Source organism: Silurus meridionalis, chromosome 7, assembly GCF_014805685.1.
Source record: "Silurus meridionalis isolate SWU-2019-XX chromosome 7, ASM1480568v1, whole genome shotgun sequence".
Classification (NCBI taxonomy): Eukaryota; Metazoa; Chordata; class Actinopteri; order Siluriformes; family Siluridae; genus Silurus; species Silurus meridionalis.
Window position 1 is genome coordinate 3,361,266 of NC_060890.1, and position 10,853 is coordinate 3,372,118.

Genomic DNA, 10,853 nt, shown 5'->3' on the forward strand with positions numbered 1-10,853 from the left:
GTGAGGCGGATAGGATGGAGTGGTGTGGAATAGGATGGAGTGGTGAAGTGAGGTGGAATAGGATGGAGTGGTGTGGAATAGGATGGAGTGGTGGAGTGTGGAATAGGATGGAGTGGAATAGGATGGAGTGGTGAATAGGATGGAGTGGTGGAGTGGTGTAAAATGGGATGGAGTGGTGTGGAATAGGATGGAGAGGTGAAGTACGGTGGAACAGGATGGAGTGGTGGAGTAAGGCGGAATAGGATGGAGTGGTGGAGTATGGTGGAATAGGATGGAGTGCTGCGGATTAGGATGGAGTGGTGGAGTGAGGTGAAATAGGATGGAGTGGTGCAGAATAGGATGGAGTGGTGGAGTATGGTGGAATAGGATGGAGTGGTGGAGTATGGTGGAATAGGATGGAGTGCTGCGGAATAGGATGGAGTGGTGGAGTGGTGTAAAATGGGATGGAGTGGTGCAGAATAGGATGGAGTGGTGGAGTATGGTGGAATAGGATGGAGTGGTGTGAAATAGGATGGTGTGGTGCTGAATAGGATTTGGACTGTACTTAATGTCAACAGTCTGCTGCATTGACTCAGGACTACAGTTTGCTTTGAGTCTGGTTTCTCTCAAGGTTTCTTCTTTATGCCGTCTCGGGGAGTTTTTTTCTTGCCACAGTCACCACCAGCTTGTTCATCAGGGACAAACTTACACTTATAAAGAACATCTTATTCATTTTTATCACCACATTATCTGTAAAGCTGCTTTGAGACAATGTTCATTGTTAAAAGCGCAATACAATTAAAAATGAATTGAATTGATTTGATGGAGTGGTGGAGTGGTGTGGAATAGGATGGAGTGGATAGAGTGGTGGAGTGGTGTGGAATAGGATGGAGTGGTGGAGTGGTGTGGAATAGGATGGAGTGGATAGAGTGGTGGAGTGGTGTGGAATAGGATGGAGTGGATAGAGTGGTGGAGTGGTGTGGAATAGGATGGAGTGGTGGAGTGGTGTGGAATAGGATGGAGTGGTGGAGTGGTGTGGAATAGGATGGAGTGGTGGAGTGGTGTAGCCTTTTTTTCTACACAAAGAAAGAAGCAATCTGATGAAGTACATGTATAGAGGTGAGTATGATCATATTGTATGACAATCAAATGTCAATCACTATCACTTGTTAAGCAGATAAATTCTGTTGTGTGTCGGTGTGGGGGTCACAGGTGGTGCATATTTTCCTGCTGCTGTAAGTTTATTTAGCAGCTGCACAACTTGTTTTTACTCCATTTCCTCCACTGGCTTTCTGTAGCTGCCCACATCAGATTTTAAATACTAATTAGATTAGATTAGATTCCACTTTATTGTCATCGTGTAAGGTACATGTACAGAGCCAATGAAATGCAGTGAGCATCTAACCAGAAGTGGCTTATTTACAATAGATATCAGTAGATAAATAGGGTTTGAGGTCCATACATACAGAAGTGAGGGTGATTAATGTACAGAAAAGTGCAGTAGGTAAAAATACATGGTGAATATACAATATACAATATACTGTGCAAAGATTATGCATAGACAGACATGTCAGAAAATATTGTACTCAGTGACATAGTTATGTTCAAGTATGAATGTGTGTATAATACAGTATATACAGTATAAATATGGGTGGAATGTACAGTAGTGCAATTGTAGTAGTGCAATTGAACTTCGATGTTCTCCCTTTGCAAACAGTGCTTATTGTAAATGTTCTCCAAGGTGGAAATCTGAGTGATTCATTGAGCAGTTTTCACCACCCTCTGAAGGGCTTTACAGTCCGAAGCAGTGCAGCTGCAGTACCAGACTGAGATGCTCTCAATGGAACAGTGGTAAAAGTTCTCTAGAATCCTGCCGCACAGACAGTACTTTTTAAGTCTCCTCAGAAAAAACAGATGCTGTTGTGCCTTCTTGATCAGAATAGAAGAGTTTAGAGACCAGGTGAGATCCTCAGAGATGTGGACTCTAAGGAATTTAAAGCTGAGTACACACTCAACAGCAGCTCTATTGATGTGAATGGAAACGTGAGTGTGACTGCCGACTCGTTTATAATCCACAATGATCTCTTTCGTCTTCTTGGTGTTGAGTTTCAGATTATTGAAAAATATAAAACTAAAAAAAGTTTTTGCTGCACTGAACAACAAGAGTGACCGAGTAATAGGTCATCAACTAAGCGACTGATGCGACCCTCCGCAGCATGGGTTTGCTCGTGTTTCCGAAATTTGCTCGTGAAACAGGGTAAAATTTTGCGAGCAAGGTCGCTCGTATCTCTGTTTGCTCGTACTATAGGTTGCTCGTACAACGGGGTTTTACTGTATCGAACCTCCCCTTTATATCCAAGATTTTAGAAAAGGTTGTAGCACATCAGTTCTGCTCACATCTACTTAGGAAAAACATTTTTAAAATGCATCAGTCAGGATTTTGGCCTCATCACAGCACAAAAACGGCGCTAGTTAAGGTGGTAAATGACCTGTTATTGGCCTCTGATCAGGGTTTTGTCTCTTTACTTGTTTTGCTCGACCTTAGTGCAGCTTTTGACACCATTGATCACACTATAATGCTTGCTTGAGACTTGAGAACGTTGTTGGAATAAAGGGAACCACTTTCTCCTGGCTCAGGTCTTATTTGACTGATCGCTATCAGTTTGTTGATGTAAATGGTGAGTTCGCCACAGGTAAAGTGTGGTGTTCCGCAAGGATTTGTCTTAGGCCCACTGATTTTCTCTCTATATATTTTCTCTGGGTGAAATTATAGATAAACATGGTATTTGCTTCCATTGCTATGCTGATGATACACAGCTGTATATTTCAGCAAAGTCAGATGAGAGAGATCAGCTTAACAATGTTGAGGAGTGTATAAAGGACAATAGACAGTGGATGCTTGATAACTTTGTTCTGCTCAACTCAGATAAGATGGAAGTACTTTTACTAGGACCACATGCAGCTAGAAGTAAACTTTCTAATTACATAGAGTCCTCACTAAATTTTTTTATAATTCAACTTTTTTTATTGTTCAACAGTCCAAACTTCATAGTACATCAACACGGCATTCAGTATTACACATTCAGCCACTAGTCACTATCAGTGGAATACAATTATGATTAATTACAATTACAATTATAAGCACATGAAAATTAAACAGTTGTTGATCCCACTTATTTATACCATTTTTATATGTTGCCAGAAATGATACCACGTTTTCTTCATGCCTCCCTCAATATGCAATCTCCCCAACATGCTCTTGTACGAAGCAATTTCAATCATCCCATCAATCCAATCTTTCAAGTCTGGGGTTTTGGGGCATTTCCAATTGCATAAAATCATCCTGGCGGCTGTAATACAACCAATCTTAACTAGAGTAAACACATTCTTTGTTATGTTGGGTACCACCGATTTATCTCCCAGAAGGCATAGTCGTGGTTCCACAGGTATGTTAGATCCCATCCACTCTTGCATTACTCCCAGAATTTTACACCAAAATGGATAAACAAAGGAACATTCCTAAATCATATGCAAATAAGTACCCTCTTCTTCCTTACATTTCCAGCACAGATTATTTCCAGCTATACCCATTCTGTAAAGCCTGGATGGTGTATAATAATATCTATGTACTAATTTGTAATGAATGACTCTCCCCCTAGCTTCCCTTATGTTCTTACCCACATTAGATATGATGTACAGCCAATCATTTTCATAGATATCTATCCCCAAGTCTTTTTGCCAAATAGTCCTCAGGTTCCAACAGGTATCTGCATTTACATTAAGCATTGATTTGTAACACATAGAAGCAGTCTGAACTACATGCGGCAACTGAAGATAGGTATAAACAGGGTTATCACTCGTATTAGATTTGCTCTTGCAGTATCTGCAGATACTTCCAAAAATTTCCTTGACCCCCAATATAATATTTTCCCACCAATTCAGAGTATGACATAAAAACTCAATTTTCATACAAATCACCAATTACAGTTGCCCCTTTAAGATGCCATTGTTCCCAAAGCACACTTGCTTTACATATGCAAATTTCAGGATTCCTCAATAGTGATGCATATGACTGTTTATAATGTGATGTCTTGCACAGTTTATGAATTTTGTTCCAAACATGTCTTCAGTGCATTGATTTGAGTCCCATTTAGCTCCAGAGCATTGTGAAAGAACGTTAATGGGATGAAATGGTGAGGCCAGTTTCTGTTCTATCTTGATCCAGTCCAACTCAGAGTCTTGTCCCAATGCTTAGCCAGCTTGGCCATTTCAAAAGAAAGACTATATACAATCTCACATTGGGTAATCCAAGGCCCCCCTTGTCCCTTGGGGAAGTCAATTTACTCATTTTAATCCTCGGTCTTTTGCCATCCCATAAAAAGTCCTTAAACATTTTGTCATATCTTTTGAAGATAGGGTCTGGAATGTTTACAGGTATCATCATGGATATATAATTGAACTGTGGAGCAATAACCATCTTGACAACATTGACTTTACCCCACAGAGAGAGTTTCAGATGTTCCCACTTGTCCACATTGTGCTTTATCTTTGACAGCAGTGGCTCATAATTCAACATCATTATATCCTCCAAGGTCTGTGTTAGTTTAACCCCAAGGTATGTCATACCTTTTGGAATCCATTTAAAACCGAATTGGGTCACTGTATGGGAGTGACATGTTCTAGATATTGGCATAGCCTTAGACTTCTCCCAATTTATTTTGTATCCTGACACTCTTGAATATAATTGTATAACACTCATTAATGGAGGTGGAGATTTGAGAGGATCACGAGATAACAACAAAATATCATCTGCATATAACATCAACTTGTGCTCCAACCCCCTCCCCACCCCCCTTACTCCCATAATGTTTGGGTTTGCCCTGATCATAATGGTCAGAGGTTTCAAAACCATCGTGAATAACAACGGGGACAGTGGGCATCCCTGATGAGTACCTCTTGAAATTGTAAAAAAATGAGGAAGTCACACCATTTGTCATCACTGCTGCTCTAGGATTCTTATATAATAAACTAATCCAGGACCTATATATACGACCAAACCCAAAATTCGACAGGGCTGCGGCCAAAAAGCCCCATTCCACCCTGTCGAAAGCCTTTTCGGCATCCAAGGATATAGCTGCAATCGGGGTGTTTTCTGAGGAATTTAGCCACATCAGATGAATTAGCCTTCTCATATTATCGGCTGATGACCTTTCCTTAATGAAGCCCACTTGGTCTTTATAGATTACACTTGGAAGAACCTTCTCTAACCGTGACGCCAAAATTCTCACCAACACCTTACAGTCCACATTGGCTGTAGACTTAGACTTACTGGCCTAAAATTAGCTGGATCAGTAAATCCCTATCTTTTTTAGGTTACAGTGTTATCAATGCTACCATGAAAGTACCAGGCAATTCTCCAGTCTCAAACGCCTCTGTATAGACTTATTTTAGAATTGGAGCCACTATATCAACATACTTCCTATAATATTCAGCTGGAAACCTGTCCGCCCCTGGCGATTTACCAGATTTCATAGAGGTGATTGCAGCTTTGACCTCCTCTTCTGTAATAGGAAGGTCTAGAGACTCAGATTGCAATGTATCTAACTTAGGTAACTCTATATTAGAAAAAAACTGTTCCAGTTCTTCTCCATCTAGACCACCTGAAGACATATATAAATGTTCATAAAACTTATAAAAGACCTCATTTATTTCTTTTATCAATGATACCATAGTATCTCCTTTCTTAATTGCCGGAATAACGTTAGCAGCATTTTGTTGTTTTAATTGTCTGGACAGGAGCTTGCCCGCTTTTTCACCGCCTTCATAAAACCTGGTCCGCAGCCTAAATAGCGCATATTCAGCTTTTCTATTATATATACAGTCGAACCCACTTATCTCGACCTCGGTTAACTCGCCAACCCTATTAAGTCGACGTTTTAAAGGTGGAGCCGCCAAATTCTCGCTTTGTCTTAGCATTTTTTAATCGGTTATGTCGATTTTTTTTATGTCGCCGAACCCTAATATCTCGAGCACAAGGGGGGCAAATTTGCCACTTAACGTCAGTTATGTCAGGAATCCCCCTGCCACGGCCCCTTTGGCGGCGGCATTCCCCGAAGCACCCTGCTTCTTCTCCCGTGCGCTCCCCGCAGTCATGCTGATCACACACACCTGACTCTCATTCACTCACTCATCCCATCTCCTATTTAAGCCCCTCACCTCCACACACTCGCGGTCTGTTATTGTTTGTGCATGATCGTATGTGTTGGTTCATGTCGGTCTGTGTAATCGGGTATACGTATCCCGCTACGTACCCTTCTTCTCGGACTCCGCATTCTCTTAACGGCACCCCGGATTACCCCGATTCCTGCTGTTTTCCATGTTCACGCTGTCTGCACCACGTTTATCTGTTGCTGCCCAGTGCTGCGCTTTACATAGCACGGATCCGTGGATTCTCTACACGAACTGTCTCTGCTTTCACAGAACTTCGTGGACCGTGTCCCGGAGTGCACCACTGGATATTACTGCTTCGCTACAAGTATTGATGGATTATCTCCTGAGTATTCTCAATAAACTTTGTTTGCGTTTACTTCGGCTTCCGCCTCCTTATCCGCATTACAGGTTATCTCGATCCGCATGACCAATCAAACAAATCGCGGCAACGCTGTTGTGTAAAAACCTCCAAAAACACGTGCATGCACATTCTCATTTAATAACGCACATCATGTACATAAAGAAATTTCAAGCACGTTAATATATTGCCGCCATATTGGTTTTCATTTATCTCGATCATCAGTTATCTTGACGCTTTTTGGCGTCCCCTAGGCCGGCGACATAAGCGGGTTCCACTGTATCGTGTAACTGCAATTTATATCTACAAATATCCTGATATAAATCATTAGATTAGTGTCTAGCCAGCTCCTTCTCCAATGTACAAATTGTTGCTTCCAAGTTCTTAACCAAGTCTCTTCCCTCCTTCTTCTTTCTAGCTGCCTGTGCAATCAGTTGCCCTCTAATATATGCCTTTGAGGCCTCCCATACAGATGCCAACCTATCAGTGCTTCCCACATTCAATTAAAAAAAGGAGGTCAGATCGTCAGCCAACAATTTGCTAAATTCCTCGCCTTGTAATAATGTAGTATTCAATCGCCATCTCCCCTTCCTACCAGCTTCTGTAATTAGAGCTATATCCAATTCCACAGCTGCATGGTCTGACAATACTATTGCTCCAATCTTACAATTTACTACCTGATCAGTGATAAAATTTGAAAGTAAGAAAAAATCTATCCTAGAGTGGGATTTATGGCAATGAGAATAGAAAGTATATTCTCTTTCTGTTGGATTGACCAGATACCAAATATCGATCAACCTAATATCCTCTGTTAGCATAACCTTGGCATAAAAGAGCCCTGATATTTACTCTCATCCAAAACCCCATCCATAACCTGATTAAAGTCCCCAGCCAAAATTATTTGCCCCTCTTTTTCACCAAGAATCTTGTTTACTTTATAAACAAAACCCGGATCTGCCTTATTGGAGGCATATACATTGCATAAGATCACTTTTACTCCATTGATGAGGGTTTCTATACAAATAATCCTACCCGAATCGTCTTTAGTTTCTGTTAACATTACGAAATTTAGCCTTTAATGTATTAGGATCATTACCCCATTTTGTTTACTCGTAAATGATGAATAAAAGACATGCCCCACCCAGTCTCGTTTGTATTTCTTGCACAAAAGCAACATCTACACGTTTATGTTTGAGATACGACAGAACCTTTTTCTTCCATATTAGAGATGCGGTCCTCCGCTTCGTCCAGCCTTTCTCGGATCGCATGCACCGAGTTTTTAAGGTCAGTAACAACCTCTTTGATTGATGACACATCCGTCGCTACTCCTTGCAAAGTGAAGCTCATTTTGCTTATTTCGGATAATAGGTTTTCCATCTTTGAACCTTGTTCAATCGGCTGGGGTGATGGCAACTCGTGTGCCGGCGAAGTCTGTCTGGTTGTCATGCGGCTTGTCATTGTTCCCTTAAAATATTTAGATGTGGACATTGACATTTGCGGTCCAGACCACTTTTTCTTTATTCACAAGTGTTTAATCACCAGGGACACTAACTTTAAGAAATACACGTGGAGTAAATACGTTTGAATAAATTGAAAATATGGGTGGGCCTAGGGAGCTACACAACTATGCTGCCATCTTCCTCGATGGTCCCATGTGACTCCTAGATCTAGGAAATATGTCCACATCACCCCTGTTTTAATCATTCTACACTGGCTCGCATTGATTATTAAATACTACTACTGACGTAAAAAGCACTTAACAGTCTATCTGAGTAAATTTCTGTACCAATATGATCCCCCACACCTACTTAGATCAAAAGGTACAGGCTATAGGTTGAAAACGTATTTATTTACTCAAGTCTTTGATCAGTAGATTTTTCTTAGGTAAAGGAGCAGATCTGGAGGGATCATGGATATAAAGTGTTTGGTGAACTGGGATATTTGTATGCTGTCGTCCCCTCACTCTCACACGTTCACTCAGGTTTGTTGACAGTGGTGTGGTGGGTCGTCTTTTATCCCAGAGATCCCTATTGTTGGTGTTACCTTCTGGCTCTCACTTTTAGTTATGCTGCCATAGCGAGTCTTGCCGGTGTCCAAACTGCACAGTGACATTAACTTTCATTCAACAATAAAGACATAATAATCCATATCCTTCTCTTCCTGTCATCCTCTTCTTTCTCTTTCTCTCGCTTTCTCTCGCTCTCTCTCTCGGTCGAGTTAAACATGCTCCTGAGGTTCCAGTGACCACTGTTCCTGCCCCTCTTCCCTCCGTGGATCTTTCCACTTCGTCCAGGTCTGCCTCTGGATAGTGTTCTCTTCGTTTGGAGGCCACTCTGTGCAACTGGGGACGGTTTCTCATCAACGCCTTGGGTGGTTCCATGAAATTCCGGAGTAAGAGCAGGAGCTTTGAGGATGGATTTGGACTGAAGTTAATGTCAACAGACTGCTACACTGACTCAGGACTACAGTTTGCTTCTGATCACCATCACTGATTACCATCACTGCACCCCAACATCGTTTATCTGCAGTAAATGGACTTTCTGTGTAACCCAGATGAGGATGGGTTCCCTCTTGAGTCTGGTTCCTCTCAAGGTTTTTTCCTTATGCCATCTCGGGAAGTTTTTCCATCACCACAGTCACCACCGGCTTGTTCATCAGTGACAAACTTACACTTATAAAGAACATATTCATTGTTTTTTTTTTTTTTACCACATTATCTGTGTAAAGCTGCTTTGAGACAATGTTCGTTGTTAAAAGCGCAATACAAATAAACATGAATTGAATATAGAAGAGGAGACAATACAAATCCCTGAGAGACTCCAGTGCTGAGGGTGAAACTAATGCTTGCCTACAAAGACAAAAAAAAAGGACCAGCATGCTCTACCTCTCAGCACTTATCTCACCTGGCACTGCACCACACTCCCTCTGATCCTCAACCACTGCTCAACTGGTTCCACCATCTCTTATGGTATGAGGACATGCTTTCAAACCTTTCTCTGTTCTGGCACCGAGGCGGTGGAATGAACTTCCACTTCCACATCAGTGTCACCAACAGTCTTCAAATCAATTCTGGTGGGGTTTTGTTCATGGACCACAGCAATAAATTTGTACATCTTTGTATATTTAATAGATTATTTGTTGATTTGATAAGAAAATTATTGATGTACCTATATAATAATTTGTTCTACTGTGTTACTTTTCTCAGTTGTTTTTCAGTAACACTTATTGACAAAAGTAATGTCAAATTATTGCCTTAATATAAGCCAAAAAGGGGCAACTGAGAAAAAAACACTGTACAAAATCAATGTCTGTGAGCTGTGTTTAATGTCACACACACGTAAAAATGGTTTGAAAATATGTGATTTAAATCATTTTAGTTTGACGAGGAAATAAAAAAAAATAATAAAGATTGTTAGGAGTGTTATATATAATATAATATTACGCAACTATAGTAGTTACATTAGTTATTCAAATTTAAAAACGTAAGTTAACAATAGGATATGGTAAATTAACAAACATTAAAAAGTTTAGATGACAGTCTTTACAAAAATGCAGATTCTAAGCAACAAACAAAGGACGTTGTAGGAAAAACGATGAGGACAACGATGATCGTAATGAAGAAGTTTATAACAGCGTCGCAGTAACAAAATACATTAAATACTTTGGGTTCATTGGTCAAATAGAACGCAGAACAAATTCTGTCCAGAAATTTTATTCTGTTATTTGTTCTTCCCTTTAAAGTGTAAATAGGATTTAGCTTTAAATGTAAATTTAGTGTGGGAAATGAGTAAAGGAACTCATGGCTGGGTAAAATCACTATCGAGCTGGAGGTTAGCAGGTGGTAGTCACCGGTTTTTACACCAGGGCAGGGCAGGGTATTGTTTAAAACATAATCCTGGTTTTGGACACATTCTGGTTAAAGATAGTTCTTAAGGGCTCGCTGCCTCTCCAAGAATAATTACATTAAGACTATGATTAGGATTGACTCAACTGAAATTCTGAACAAACTCCATAATTATTTTTGTTATTTAAGCCGTTTGCTACAGAAGCACATTGCATTCACAAAGAGAAAAAAAAATCACAGAAATGATCTCATAATTATGAGATAAGTTGGGGCAGTCTGTGGCAGGGGAACATTTTAGCGCATAACACCGGATCTGACGTAACTGCATGTTTTGCTCAGAAGCTCCTCATTGCGCAACAATGGAGTTGTAGAAGCTCTCATATAGTTTAGCTTGATGACTGTATATGTTAGTGTTAAGATGGTTCTGTAAACACACTCCTGTTATCTGTTCAGTGTCTATAG